Source organism: Staurois parvus, unplaced genomic scaffold, assembly GCF_062004578.1.
Source record: "Staurois parvus isolate SC_StPar_1 unplaced genomic scaffold, SC_StPar_1.0 ptg000299l, whole genome shotgun sequence".
Taxonomy (NCBI): Eukaryota; Metazoa; Chordata; class Amphibia; order Anura; family Ranidae; genus Staurois; species Staurois parvus.
Window position 1 is genome coordinate 12368160 of NW_028318095.1, and position 15748 is coordinate 12383907.

Below are 15748 nucleotides of genomic sequence, written 5' to 3' on the forward strand. Positions count from 1 at the left end.
AAAGTGAAAGTCTGATTTATGATTATTATTCTGTCCCATTACTTTTGGTCCCTTAACAAGTGGGAGGCACATATGCAAACTGTTGTAATTCCTACACCGTTCACCTGATTTGGATGTAAATACCCTCAAATTAAAGCTGACAGTCTGCAGTTAAAGCACATCTTATTTGTTTCATTTCAAATCCATTGTGGTGGTGTATAGAGCCAAAAATGTTAGAATTGTGTCCATGTCCCAATATTTATGGACCTGACTGTATACTCCCAAACGCCAAATGAACACAGGCATACCATATCCAACATGAATTAATGGTCTAGAATGCTGCGCGAGTTCCACATGCAAGAGGATGTTTGAAAATGACTGACGAGTTTTGAGGGGAGAGCCCCTCTTCCTAGGAGCCTGTTTTTAGTGTTGCACAATCACCCCTTTTGTATGTCATTAGTAGACTGAGGCACCAGTCTATGCAAATGTGTACCTCCCATGTAGGGGGTGTACATCACAACACCAAAACAAAATAACCAAGACAGTTCATAACAACATGAAAGTATAAGCACATGCAAAATCCTTGTAACATACAGTATTCTCATTGCTTATTAGTAGTGTTATATATCACAACAGATGAACAGAAAAAGGTGCAGAGACCTACCACAAATGTATGTTCACTTGATTTCATGTCTAACAGACACTGGGAACTCACTAACACCAATTTGATGCAAATTCCAACAGATACATAGATGGAGGAAGCCCCTTCTTTGGTATCCTCTCTTACCCAGACAAAGAATGGCTGCTATTCCACTGTGGAACGTCTCCATACAAGTCTACCTGGAAGTGCGGTGCCCTGATGTTTTCCGTGCGCTACTTCCAGTAGAGGAACAACATCACTTCTGGCCCTCTTGCGACCATATTTGATGTGGTAATAAGTGGGCTCCACCGCCAGACAGATCAAAGACAACAATGGACAAACAGGGGCTCTGTTGTGGCTATATCCCTAGGAGCAGGCCACACAGCACCGCCCAACGGTAGGCCCACCAACACAAATCTACATGGGCCAAAAACTACATGCCACCTGACAATGCAATGCCGATTAGCACCTTAAAAATTAATAATAATGATAAAAAGGTAATAGAAAATAATAATAAAATAAATAACATGTTTGAAATTACATATACAGTGAGGAACAGAAGTATTTGAACACCCTGCGATTTTGCAAGTTCTCCCACTTAGAAATTATGGAGGGGTCTGAAATCCACATTGTAGGTGCATTCCCACTCTGAGAGACAGAATCTAAAAAAGAAATTCAGGAAATCACATTGTATAATTTTTAAAGAGTTTATTTGTCTTGCACTGCGGAACATAAGTATTTGAACACCTGAGAAAATCAGTGTTAATATTTGGTACAGAAGCCTTTGTTTGCAATTACAGAGGTCAAACATTTCCTGTAGTTCTTGACCAGGTTTGCACACACTGCAACAGGGATTTTGGCCCACTCCTCCACACAGATCTCCTCTAGATCTGTCAGGTTTCGGGACTGTCGCTGAGCAACACGGAGTTTCAGCTCCCTCCAAAGATGTTCTATTTGATTTAGGTCTGAAGACTGGCTAGGCCACTCCAGAACCTTGATATGCTTCTTACGGAGCCACTCCTTGGTTATCCTGGCTGTGTGCTTCGGGTCGTTGTCATGTTGGAAGACCCAGCTACAACCCATCTTCAATGCTCTGACTGAGGGAAGGAGGTTGTTGCTCAAAATCTCACAATAAATGGCCCCATTCATCCTCTCCTTAATACAGTGCAGTCGTCCTGTCCCCTTCGCAGAAAAGCACCCCCAAAGCATGATGCTACCACCCTCATGCTTCACAGTAGGGATGGTGTTCTTGGGATGCAACTCATCCTTCTTTTTCCTCCAAACACTACGAGTGAAGTTTAGACAAAAAAGTTCAACTTTGGTCTCATCTGACCACATGACTTTCTCCCATGCCTCCTCTGGATCATCCAGATGGTCATTGGCAAACTTCAGATGGGCCTGGACCTGTGATGACTTGAGCAGGGGAACCTTCCGTGAATGCATGATTTGAAACCATGACGGCGTAGTGTTCTACAGACAGTGACCTTTGAAACTGTGGTCCCAGCTCTCTTCATGTCATTGACCAGCTCCTCCCTTGTAGTTCTGGGCTGATTCCTCACCTTTCTTATCATCAGTGATACCCCACAAGGTGAGATCTTGCATGGAGCCCCAGTCCGAGGGAGACTGACAGTCGTCTTTAGCCTCTTCCATTTTCTAACAATTGCTCCAACAGTTGATCTATTTTCACCAAGCTGCTTGGCAATTGCCCCGTAGCCCTTTCCAGCCTTGTGGAGGTCCACGATTTTGTCTCTAGTGGAGTAGAGGTGGACTTTTTAAAGGCACAGTAACAGGTCTTTGAGAGCCAGAATTCTTGCTGTTTCTTAGGTGTTCAAATACTTATGTTCAGCAGTGCAAGACAAATACATTCTTTAAAAATCATACAATGTGATTTCCTGAATTTTTTTTTAAATTCTGTCTCTCAGAGTGGGAATGCACCTACAATGTGAATTTCAGACCCCTCCATGATTTCTAAGTGGGAGAACTTGCAAAAATCGCAGGGTGTTCAAATACTTCTGTTCCTCACAGTATGTCTATGCCTTTGTATATATGCATATAAATTATATACTGGAGGAGCATGGTTATTTGTTGAATATTAAATGCGTAAAGTACATTTCTAATTTTGCATATTAAATGTATATTGCATGGCTAAAACATTATTCCCTAGTTTGCCTCAGTCTGTTGTCTGTCTTGGTTACTTTGTTTTGGTGTTGTGGTATTCACCCCTTAGAGATTTGATCCGCCCTCTCCATGTGAGGTACCCATTTGCATGGACTGGGGCCTCTGTCTATTAATGACATATAAAAGAGGTGATTCTGCAAACACTAAAAACAGGCTCTGCGTAAGGGGGATCTCCCCTCAAAATGCGTCAGTAAATTGTGAACATCCTCTTGCATGTGAAATTCACACAGCATTCTAGACCATGAACTCATGTTGGATATGATATGCCTGGGTTCCTTTGCTGTTTGTGAATATATACAGTATATAAATACAGTTTGTACTGAGGTCATGCGCAAGGCTGGTGCGCTCCTTTCTTTTTCTTGTTTTATAGTGCTTTGTTGGGCTACCACAGCCCGGAGGGGGCTGCACAGCCCAGCACTACCGAATTAAATGCAAAGAGGAAGGAAGATTCGTCCACATATGCTATATCCAGTTCTCTGTGCACAGGAGGTTTATTTCTTTGTTTTCTTTTTTTCAGTAAAATAATTATTCATTACTTAAATAATTGTTAATGATAAATTACTATTTATTATTAGCTTACATTTTTGATCAAGCTAGTTTAAAAATATCTAATATCATTATCAAAAACAACCCCTACTAAGGTACTGAGGTTTACATAAATCCCCCCTGTTCCAATAATTATAGACATACTATATATATATATATATATATATATGTACACACACTATATTGCCAAAGGTATTGGGCCAGCCCTCCAAATCATTGGAGTCAGGTGTTCCAATCGCCTCCATGGACACGGGTGTATATAATCAAGCACCTAGGTATGCAGACTGCTTCTACAAACATTTGTGAAAGAATGGATCGCTCTCAGGAGCTCAGTAAATTCAAGCGTGGTACCGTTATAGGTTACCATCTGTGCAATAAGTCAATTCATGAAATTTCTTTGTTATAATACTACAAATAGTTGACCGTGGAATAATTAGTAACAAAGTGAAAGCAACTGGAAACTACTCGTAAAATGACAGAGAGGGGTCAGCAGATGCTGAAGCGCACATTGTGCTAAAGTCGCCAACTGTTTGCAGAGTCAATAAGTAAAGACCTCCAAACTTCATGTGGCCTTTAGATTAGCACAACAGAGCGTTGAGAGCATCATGGAATGTGTTTCCATGGCCAAGCAGCTGCATCCAAGCCTTACATCAACAAGTGCAATGCAAAGCGTCGGATGCAGTGGTGTAAAGCACGCCGCCACTGGACCCTAGAGCAGTGGAGACATGTTTTCTGGAGTGACCAATCATGCTTCTTTGTCTGGCAATCTGATGGATGTGTCTGGGTTTGGCGGTTGCCAGAAGAATGGTATGTGCCTGACTGCATTGTGCCAAGTGTAAAGTTTTGTAAAGGGGGATTATGGTGTGGGGTTGTTTTTCAGGGGTTGGGCTTGGTCTTTTAGTTTCAGTAAAGGGAACTCTTAAGGTTTCAGCATACCAGGACAATTTGGACACTTTCATGCTCCCAACTTTGTGGGTTTGGGGATGGCCCCTTCCTGTTCTAACATGACTGTGTACAAATGCACAATGCAAGGTCCATAAAGACATGGCTGAGCGAAGTTGTGGTAGAGGAACGTGACTGGCCTGCCCAGAGTCCTGACCTCAACCCAATAGAACACCTTTGGGATGAATTAGAGTGGAGACTGAGAGCCAGGACTTCTAGCCTGACATCAGTGCCTGACCACACAAATGCGCTTCTGGAAGAATGGTCAAACATCCCCATAGACACACTCCTCCACCTTGTGGACAGCTTTCCCAGAAGAGTTGAGGCAGTTACAGCTGCAAACAGTGGCCAACTCAGTATTGAACCCTACAGACTAAGACTGGTATTCCATTAAAGTTCATGTGCGTGTAAAGGCAGGTTTCCCAATACTTTTGGCAATATAGTGTGTATATACAGTCAGGTCCATAAATATTGGGACATTGACACAATTCTAACATTTTTGGCTCTATACCCCACCACAATGGATTTGAAATGAAATGAACAAGATGTGCTTTAACTGCAGACTGTCAGCTTTCATTTGAGGGTATTTACATCCAAATCAGGTGAACGGTGTAGGAATTACAACAGTTTGCATATGTGCCTCCCACTTGTTAAGGGACCAAAAGTAATGGGACAGCATAATAATCATAAATCAAACTTTCACTTTTTAATACTTGGTTGCAAATCCTTTGCAGACAATTACAGCCTGAAGTCTGGAACGCATAGACATCACCAGACGCTGGGTTTCATCCCTGGTGATGCTCTGCCAGGCCTCTACTGCAACTGTCTTCAGTTCCTGCTTGTTCTTGGGGCATTTTCCCTTCAGTTTTGTCTTCAGCAAGTGAAATGCATGCTCAATCGGATTCAGGTCAGGTGATTGACTTGGCCATTGCATAACATTCCACTTCTTTCCCTTAAAAAACTCTTTGGTTGCTTTTGCAGTATGCTTTGGGTCATTGTCCATCTGCACTGTGAAGCGGCGTCCAATGAGTTCTGAAGCATTTGGCTGAATATGAGCAGATAATATTTCCCGAAACACTTCAGAATTCATCCTGCTGCTTTTGTGAGCAGTCACATCATCAATAAATACAAGAGAACCAGTTCCATTGGCAGCCATACATGCCCACGCCATGACACTACCACCACCATGCTTCACTGATGAGGTGGTATGCTTAGGATCATGAGCAGTTTCCTTTCCTTCTCCATACTCTTCTTTTCCCATCACTCTGGTACAAGTTGATCTTGGTCTCATCTGTCCATAGGATGTTGTTCCAGAACTGTGAAGGCTTTTTTAGATGTCATTTGGCAAACTCTAATCTGGCCTTCCTGTTTTTGAGGCTCACCAATGGTTTACATCTTGTGGTGAACCCTCTGTATTTACTCTGGTGAAGTCTTCTCTTGATTCTTGACTTTGACACACATACACCTACCTCCTGGAGAGTGTTCTTGATCTGGCCAACTGTTGTGAAGGGTGTTTTCTTCACCAGGGAAAGAATTCTTCGGTCATCCACCACAGTTGTTTTCCGTGGTCTTCTGGGTCTTTTGGTGTTGCTGAGCTCACCGGTGCGTTCCTTCTTTTTAAGAATGTTCCAAACAGTTGTTTTGGCCATGCCTAATGTTTTTGCTATCTCTCTGATGGGTTTGTTTTGTTTTTTCAGCCTAATGATGGCTTGCTTCACTGATAGTGACAGCTCTTTGGATCTCATCTTGAGAGTTGACAGCAACAGATTCCAAATGCAAATAGCACACTTGAAATTAACTCTGGACCTTTTATCTGCTCGTAATTGGGATAATGAGGGAATAACACACATGACCGTGGAACAGCTGAGAAGCCAATTGTCCCATTACTTTTGGTCCCTTAACAAGTGGGAAGCACATATGCAAACTGTTGTAATTCCTACACCGTTCACCTGATTTGGATGTAAATACCCTCAAATGAAAGCTGACAGTCTGCAGTTAAAGCACATCTTGTTTGTTTAATTTCAAATCCATTGTGGTGGTGTATAGAGCCAAAAATGTTAGAATTGTGTTGATGTCCCAATATTTATGGACCTGACTGTATGTATATGTGTATATATGTATATGTGTGTATATATATATATATATATATATATATATATATATATACACACTGCTCAAAAAAATTAAAGGAACACTTTGAAAGCACATCAGATCTCAAAGGGGAAAATTATCATGCTGGATGTCTATATTGAAATGCACTGGGCATTGTGTTAGGAATGTAAGGATGTCCCATCGTTTGATGGAAATGAAAATTATCAACTTAAAGAGGACTGAATTCAAAGACACCTTGAAAATCAAAGTGAAAAAAAGATGCAGCAGGTTAATCCATTTTGCTGAAATTTCAGTGCAGCAACTCAAAATGGTACTCAGTACTTTGTAAGGCCCCCACGTGCTTGTATGCATGCCTGACAATGTCGGGGCATGCTCCTAATGAGATGACAGATAGGGGTTTATTTACTAAACCTGGTTGACTCAGAATCTTGGGCACCTGTGCATGGTAGCCAATCAGCTTCTAACCTCAGCATGTTCAGTTAAGCATCAGCAATAAAACCTGGAAGCTGATTGGTTTTTATGCAGAAGTGGACAAGATTCTGAGTCAACCAGGTTTAGTAAATAAACCCCATAGTGTCCTGGGGTATTTCCTCCCAGATCTGGACCAAGGCATCACTGAGCTCCTGGATAGTTTGAGGTGCAACCTGGCGGACGTCAGATGGACCGAAATATGATATCACAGAGATGTTCTATTGGATTTAGGTCAGGTGAGAATGGGGCTACTCAATGGTATCAGTTCCTTCATCCTCCAGGAACTGCCTGCATACTCTCGTCACATGAGGTCGGGCATTGTCGTGCACCAGGAGGAACCCAGGACCCACAGCACCAGCGTAAGGTCTGACAATGGATCCAAGGATTTCATCCTGATACCTAATGGCAGTCAGGGTGCAATTGTCTAGCCTGTAGAGGTATGTGCGTCCCTTCATGGATATGCCTTCCCAGACCATCACTGACCCACCACCAAAACGGTCATGCTGAACGATGTTACAGGAGCATAACATTCTCCATGGCTTCTCCAGACCCTTTCAGGTCTGTCACATGTGCTCAGGGTGAACCTGCTCTCATCTGTGAAAAGCACAGGGTGCCAGTGGTGGACCTGACAATTCTGGTATTCAATGGCAAATGACAATTCAGCTCTATGGTGCTGGGCAGTGAGCACAGGGCCCACTAGAGGACATCAGGCCCTCAGGACACCCTTATGAAGTCTGTTTCTGATTGTTTGGTCAGAGACATTCACACCAGTTACCTGCTAGAGGTCATTTTGTAGGGCTCTAGCAGTTCTCATCCCTTTCCTTTTTGCACAAAGGAGCAGATACCGGTCCTGCTGATGGGTTAAGGACCTTCTACGGCCCTGTCCAGCTCTCCTAGAGTAACTGCCTGTCTCCTTGAATCTCCTCCATGCTCTTGAGACTGTGTTGGGAGACACAGCAAACCTTCTGGCAATGGCACATATTGATGTGCCATCCTGGAGGACTTGGACTGCCTGTGCAACCTCTGTAGGGTCCAGGTATCACCTCATGCTACTAGTAGTGACACTGACCCTAGCCAAATACTAGGGAATACAAAAAATTAGGGAAAAACAGTCAGAAAAGATTAATAGGGAAAAAATGGCAGTGGCCTCCACCTGTAAAACCATTCTTATTTGAGGGGTCATCTCATTGTTGCCCATCTAGTGCACCTGTTGTTAATTTCATTAACAACAAAGCAGCTGAAACTGATTAACAACCCCCGCTACTTAACAGGCCAGATCGATATCCCAGGAGTTTAATTGACTTGATACTATACTGATTAAAAAATGTTCCTTTAATTTTTTGAGCAGTGTCTATATACAGTATATATAAACATTTAAGTACACATATATTGTTGTATTGAGCCATCCTTGCCTGAAATTGTGTCAAACGTTGTGTCACTGAAATATCAATGGGGTCCAGTTGCTTTTGTGCTTTTGTGGTATATACTCCCTTGCTCCAGAAAATAGGGGAGAACCAAAATCTTTGAACAATATACTATATGTGTGCTTAAATGTCTATATAAATATAGTATTTCCATTGATTTCTTGGATGGGATGGAGTTCTATAAATCCCATTAGGGGTTATTTTTAATAATGGTGTTGAATGTTTTTAAACTTTGTTAGTAAAAGTGTAAATATTTTAAATACACAATATATGTTTAGTTCTTGGGCACTTCAAAAGTCCATTTTCCCTTAATAATATCATATATAGTTTCTTGTATAGATGGGATGTGTTTCCCTCTTGATAGCCCACCTGAGCCACTAACATTACTGTACAGTAAATCCAAAATGTTGAATTGCCACTAGAACAGGAAGAAATAAAAAATTGTCTAATGGTGACACTTGTTCCCATGATAACTGTCTAAAGAGGGACTCTCACTCACATTTTACAGATATCATCTAACTTCCTGTTGCATATATATTACAGAAAGTGAAAGGAAATCTCCCTAATGACACACAAATTGAAAATAAATGGCAGCAGTTTTAACCTTCTCCTACTCTACAAAATTTCTACAAAATTTTGGATTTAACTGTTGTTATATCACCATATAAAGAAATATCAAAAAGTATAAAAGAAGATAATAATTTAACTGTATTGTGTGATGACCAACGCAATAAAAACATGAAAACAACAATAAATATAGGTTAGGAACATTAGCTATTATAAAAAGTTGTAGGATATGTGATTGATTATTTATTGTGCTTATAATTCTTTATTAACAGTAGCCAGAAAGTACATCTGTTACTAGTGCTGGCAGACTAATTTAGGCACCAATTTAGCACTGTCAACTGAAAACATGTTTGTATCTACGGAAAGACAGTCTGATAGACAATGCATCAGTTGTGTTGGTGTGCATGCCTTAGAATTTGATGTTCCCTAATGATACTAAAAAAGCCAGATAATTATAAGTTGCAAATTGAAGCCTCAGAAAGCTGACTGCTTTGATTTGTAGAGTTAGGGAAATTTTCAAGCCAGAGACTAGACAGAAATGCTGATTTAGATGAGAGTCTAAGAAAGTTAATAGAAAAAGATACATGACCCCTTAGATCCCCATTACAATCTATGAATTATTTATAGGATTAAATAGCCCAGCAGCATAACCGGTTATGTAATTCTATTTACTGACTTCAGTTTGCGGGGTGCAATTACATTGACAGGGTGTGACTGAAGCTGTCTTTGTGATTTATTTGCATTAGGCCAATATGCCTGGCTACAGCTTTGTCCAAAAGAGACAATTATTCATACTGATGAAATGCAGGGTTCTGAATTTCTAGTTGATATTCTATTTCTGGTATCCAAAAGCACATCCTGCACATGACATGCCAGCATTCAGTAGGAAATCAAGGTGTGAATCAAAACTATTACATTCTTATAAATAATTTTTGAGTGCTGCATAATGCTGTCTTAAAGTGAACTTGTGCTTTGCAGGTGCAGGCCAAAGCAACAGATTTACTTTATTTTAGCCCTCCCAAGTTGTATATAATTACTTTCCTTTATCCCATCCCCTGCTCTTTTCAGTTCCTGTGAGCAAATGAAAGTCCTTTGTAAAGTATGAGTCATCAGAGTTGTAGCTTAAGCCTGGTACACAAGATGAAAAAATGGGGTGAAAAAAAAAAAATCTTATCTTTAGTACACAGCTTTTGAGAGCCGATCATGACAGTTCATAAAATATTCATAAAGGATAAGCATGAACATCTTTCTCATAACAGAACAAACGATTTTCATGGAATTAGTATAGCATATGTACAAAAAAGTTGTATTCTGTCTTAGAAGAGTTTTTGTAACTTTAATAACCTATTTGTTTTTGATATGAGACTAGCATGCAATAAAAAAAAAAGGACAATCATTCGTCCAATATTGTCACCGTGTGTACTAGGCTTTACAAAGAACCAGGGGTGGACTGACCATTTGGAAACTCGGGCACTGCCGAGGGCCCGGGGTCAGTAGGGGGCCCCATGAGATGCCCCTGGTACCTTTTTCATAGGCGTTTTTGAGTTTGGGCAAGGACACAGGGGCCCCATGATCCCCTATTGCCCAGGGGCCCCATGAGTTGTCAGTCCGCCCCTGCACAGGGCTATGCACAGTCTGTTTTTGGTCAGCTGTAACAATATTGATTTACCACCATTAGTTTCAAGCTTTTTGGAGTCATTTTGCAGCCCCTCTCTGTAAGTAAAAACCACACACACACACTCCTTGATATATACTCACTGGTCACTTTATTAGGTACATCTGTTCAATTGCTTGGTAACAAAAAATTGCTAATCTGTCAATCACATGGCAGCAATTCAATGCATTTAGGCATTTAGGCATCTAGACGTGGTGCAGATGACTTTCTGAAGTTCATACCGAGCATCAGAATGGGGAAAAAAGGGAATTTAAGTGACTTTGTGGCATGGTTGTTGGTGCCAGACGGGCTGGTCTGAGTATTTAAAAATTTGCTGATCTGCTGGGATTTTCATGCACAACCATCTCTAGGGTTTACAGAGAATGGTCCGAAAAAGAGAAAACATTCAGTGAGCAGCAGTTGTGTGGATGAAAATGCCTTGTTGATGTCAGAGGTCAGAAGAGAATGGGCAGACTGGTTGCTGCAACATTCAGATGGTAGGGTCAAAATTTGGCATAAACAGCATGAAAGCATGGATCCATCCTGCCATGTATCAACGGTTCAGGCTGGATATTTTCTTAGTACTAGCAAGGTGTCCCCAATAAAGTGGCTTGTAAGAGTACATTTTAATGAAATACTAATAAAGGTTATATTTTACTCTAGTGGCTTTAGGTGCATGGGTGCACCCTTGTCTTGTTGGTAAATGGCAACTGCAGCCAAACAGCTTAATACACTGGTAAGACATATACTGTAAATAAGAACCGATGATTCACCTATGAAATGATTTGCATAGTAATATCAAATAATTTGTATAGCATTTTGACTAAGCAATCTCTTCTTTGCTATAGGATAGCATAATATAATGTAAAAACAGACCTTGACCCTATAGATTCTCTGCACTCCCTCCCCTACACCTTTCTTGAAACTGTTTGTATATTTTTATACTTTTTTGCCTGGCCCTGCCCCTGTCATTATTCTTGCCTAGATGAGAATGATATTTGCCTGTTTCCCATGTCTTCTTGGATACCATGTCACATATCTTGGAAGACTGCAGGTGTAGGGGCTCCCAATGGCTAGCGGGTGGATAGCACTGGTCATCATAGGCCAGCTGCCTGAACTCAAAAGGACCAGGATGTCAGTGCAGGACCCAGACTGTTGAACCTAATCAGCAGATCACAGAAGGACAATACTGCACCCATTGGGCAAGCAAGTATTTCAATTTGGACAAAGCTGTAGTAGGAGTAAGAGAGATTAAAAAAAGTGGGACTGTAAAATTCCTCTTCAAGTGACACAGCAAGATCCTGTAACTATGCAGACTCCATGCTGCTAACCTGTTGTCTGCCTATGTACTGCACTATTACAAAAGGTAAGCCAGTTCTTAAGAAAATGTGCCATTGCTGATCTCCCATCTGAAAATGCTAGTGCAATGGCTGTCAGGCTTATCCAGTAAATTCTCTATTTTCTAAGTCACTGGCATAAAACAAATGTGTTGGTTGTGCCTGATCAAAGTCGGTGTCCCATAAAGTGATGAAACAAAAGATAGTCAGGGAATTAGAATTTATAAGAGAAGGAGTGCAGTGAAAGAACTGGTATTTTTCTCAAGCCAGTATGGGTTTTATTGATCATTGTCATATTAAGGATGCCCACCCTGATTATACAGCAGGCTTTACTACTACAGGCCTGATTTTGGCAATTGTATAAAGACAGATTTCAGGCCATTACAGTAACTGAAATGATTTTACCTTTTTTAGGTAATACTTACTGTTACATATCGTAAATTGACTAAAGGAAGATTTTATATTTTTACCTTGAGTTGCAGTTAATTTGTCACTTCATCAACAAAATCTGCTGATAGATATATAGTCCGAACACTTAGTTGTGCTTGTATATGTGGCACTGCCCCCTTAGAAGTCGTTGAGTTATTTTCGGGCTCCCTGTCTCTCTGGACCCCTTCTTTGAAAGCCCAATCCCTGCTGACACCACAGTACTCTTCTGACCAAAGTAAATTATCACCAGAAAACAGACTCACACACAGACTAGAGTGAACTGATATTTATGTAAAGTTTTTGGTAATATCACCATCTTAACCATATTTATTCGCCACACCCAGGAAAGTGATCCTATTGATATTTTTCTCAGTTCACCCTTTACCTCATTTATTAATGATGTATAATTTTCCTGATATGTATTCTTAAGGGACTAGGTTAATTTTATTCTTAAATAATTTAATTCTTTTTCCCTCCATGTAAATGAAAATTATTCTTGTATGGTCTGTTTTTCTTCCTTAGGAACGCCGATATTTAATAACTCCGACTTTGAAAGATTATTTTTTTGTTTGGTAATTCACCATAATATTTTAATATTGTCATTAAATTTGGTAATGTTAATCTGGGATTTGCGACATAGCACAACATATCCTCTGCATATGCTGCTACTTTATGTTCCATGTCCCCAATCTGGGTTTCTTTTATATCTACCCTATTTTGAATAGTTGCTAGCAAGGGCTCCAAGGATAAAACAAACAGCAGGGGTGAAAGAGCGTACCCCTGCCTTGTTCCATTATACATAGTAAAAGGTTGAGATAGTGAGCTATTGATCTTCACTGCCACTGCAGGATGACTATGTAACATTTTTATCCACTGGACCATGTGTACTTATCATGAATCCCCAGTCTATCCTGTCAAATGCGTTTTCAGCATCAATTGAGAGGAATAGTACTGGAGACCTCTCCTTATTAATATTTTGCAGGAAGAGTAATGATCTCAAACCATTATCTTTTCCTTCTCTTCCTGGAATGAACCCCATCTGATCTATATGTATCCACTCTGGCATCATCTCTTTCATCCTACTGGCTATAACGGTCACATATAATTTCGTATCTATATTAAGCAATGATATTGGACTGTAACTGGCACATTGGATTAAATCTTTACCCTCTTTAGGTATAATTGTAATATGTGCCAGCAATGACCTTTTCCTCATTTCCATTCCTTCCGCTAATGCATTAATATATAGACACATTTTATGGACTAGTTGTTCTTTAAATTACCTGTAATTACTCACCATATAACCATCTGTTCCAGAACTCTTTCCTGCAACTGTACTCTTCAGTGCAGCTTCAATTTCTTCTTGTGTTATTGGTTTTTCTATGGCTGCCAGTCTTTCTTTCTCTAATCTAGGGAGTCTGGCTTCTTTTAAATATGTCTGAAATTTTATTTTGCTTTCTGCCTCTAATTCTTCTTGACTATTAGGTTTTACCGCGTACAACGTACTATATTATGTTTTGAATACTCTAGCTATTGCTGTGGTTGAGTATACCATTTCTCCTGCCTTATTTCTAATTTTCTCTACAAAATTTGCTGATTTATTTTTCCCTAACATCCTTGCCAGGTATTTTCCTGGTTTATTCCCCCACTGGTATCTTTCCTTTGCCACCATGTTGAAAGCTCTTTTTGTCTCCTCTTCCATTAGGTCACTTAACTCTTCTCTTTTAAAGATTATTGTATGTTGTATATCTAATTCTATTTTCTTGTTTCTATGTAGTTGTTCTAATTCATGTAGTTCCTTTATTAACACTCTTATTTTTTCAACCGTTTTTTCTTTTTGTCTGCCCCTATAGAAATCAGGTTACCCCCAATATACGCCTTATGGGGGGAAATATTGCTCTATTTCCTTTCATATTCGTACTTCCGTCTCCTGATCCTGTATAAGTGTCTCATTAAGTTTTCATGTATTTATTCTAATTTTAACTTCATTGTAACAGGTGCGTAGTCTGATAATGATATTACCTCAATATTAGCTTTAGTTATTTACTCCAATAGTCTTTGTTCTATTATTATATAGTCCATTCTTCAGTACATCCTATTCACAGAGGAAATGAATGTATAGTCTCTTACTCTTGGATGTTTGTTTTTACAAGCATCCATCAGTTTAAATTGATGTAACATCCTTTTTTTCTTAACATGTCCTTTAAATGGGCATTGGATTCTTATTGGGCAGTAGATATTTGCCAATGTGCATTCCATTTCAAGGTGAACTGATATGATGTTTATATTAAACTTGACTGTAAGCTCGGTCAAAGAGCATAAAGTGGTATATGTGTACGTAAAGGAAATTACCACTTTTAGCAACTCTAAGCAAAGTAACACATACAGGAAAATCTCAATCAGTGTTGGCAGGCCTGCTATTCAGAAGTTAACCCAAAACCTCAAACCTGAGGTGTTTCTAGTCCCCAGTGAGCAAGGAAACTATCAAATGTTGAACTAGTTCACTTTGGACCCTCTGGATCTGATGGCAAGGTTTAAATGTAAGATAGGAAAGAGCTCTTTAATTAGAGTAGTCAACGTCCCTTTAAATGCAGTAAGGGATCTTTTGTGCACTTGTTGGGGCCCTGTTGGTGCACTACAATGATTCAGACCTTTTAAGTGGGAAGAGATGAAGGTGACTGTCCCTCTAATGGTTAGAACAAAAACAAGAAGAAGGAAGGACACATACTATCCCTTTAAGTGGCATTTGACTTGGGTGTTGTCCCTTTAATGCACTAAGCAGGTTATAAATTATATGCAAAAAAGTGTCAGAAGCTGCCAGAAGCACTTGCTGGCAAAGCGCAACTCCTGTCTGGACTGCAGTAACTAATAGCAATGGTGGTAGATGTTCCTTTAAGAGGTTAGGCCGATGGTAAAGGGAAAATTATGTGGTCTGGCCTGCAGTAACTGTGCAATGCGGTGAGCTCTAAAGATTGAACTATGCTGCAAATGTGTTCAATAGAAGCTGCCAGGGGAACTAGGTCGCAACACGTGTTAACTATATGCAATGTCCATAAATGCATGGAGGAAAGTAGCAGATTTGACAGGAATGTCAGTTTTCACTTGTTTGGCTGGCATATGGGGCTCTTTCACCCAATCTGTGGCATCACTCAGGTCCAGGTGGTCTCTCACAGAGAGACCACCCACAGGTTCTCTGGTCCCCTTACAGCATTGCATCTGGGAACTGCACTCTGGGTCACTTGATGGCAGAATGTCTTGCTGAACAGGGTGGCAAGGCTAGTGGTCCAGCGGCTCCTCCTTGCCTCTTTCTTTTCTAGCTCTGCAGCCTGGTCCGGTACTCCGGCAATCAGCACAACTCTCTCTCTCTCCACTTCTGCTCTCCAGCTCTCTCACTTCCTGCCCAGTCTCCCATGCTTCTGTATGTAAATGCCCCCTGTCCACATGCCAGATCCTCTAGGAAATGTAGTCC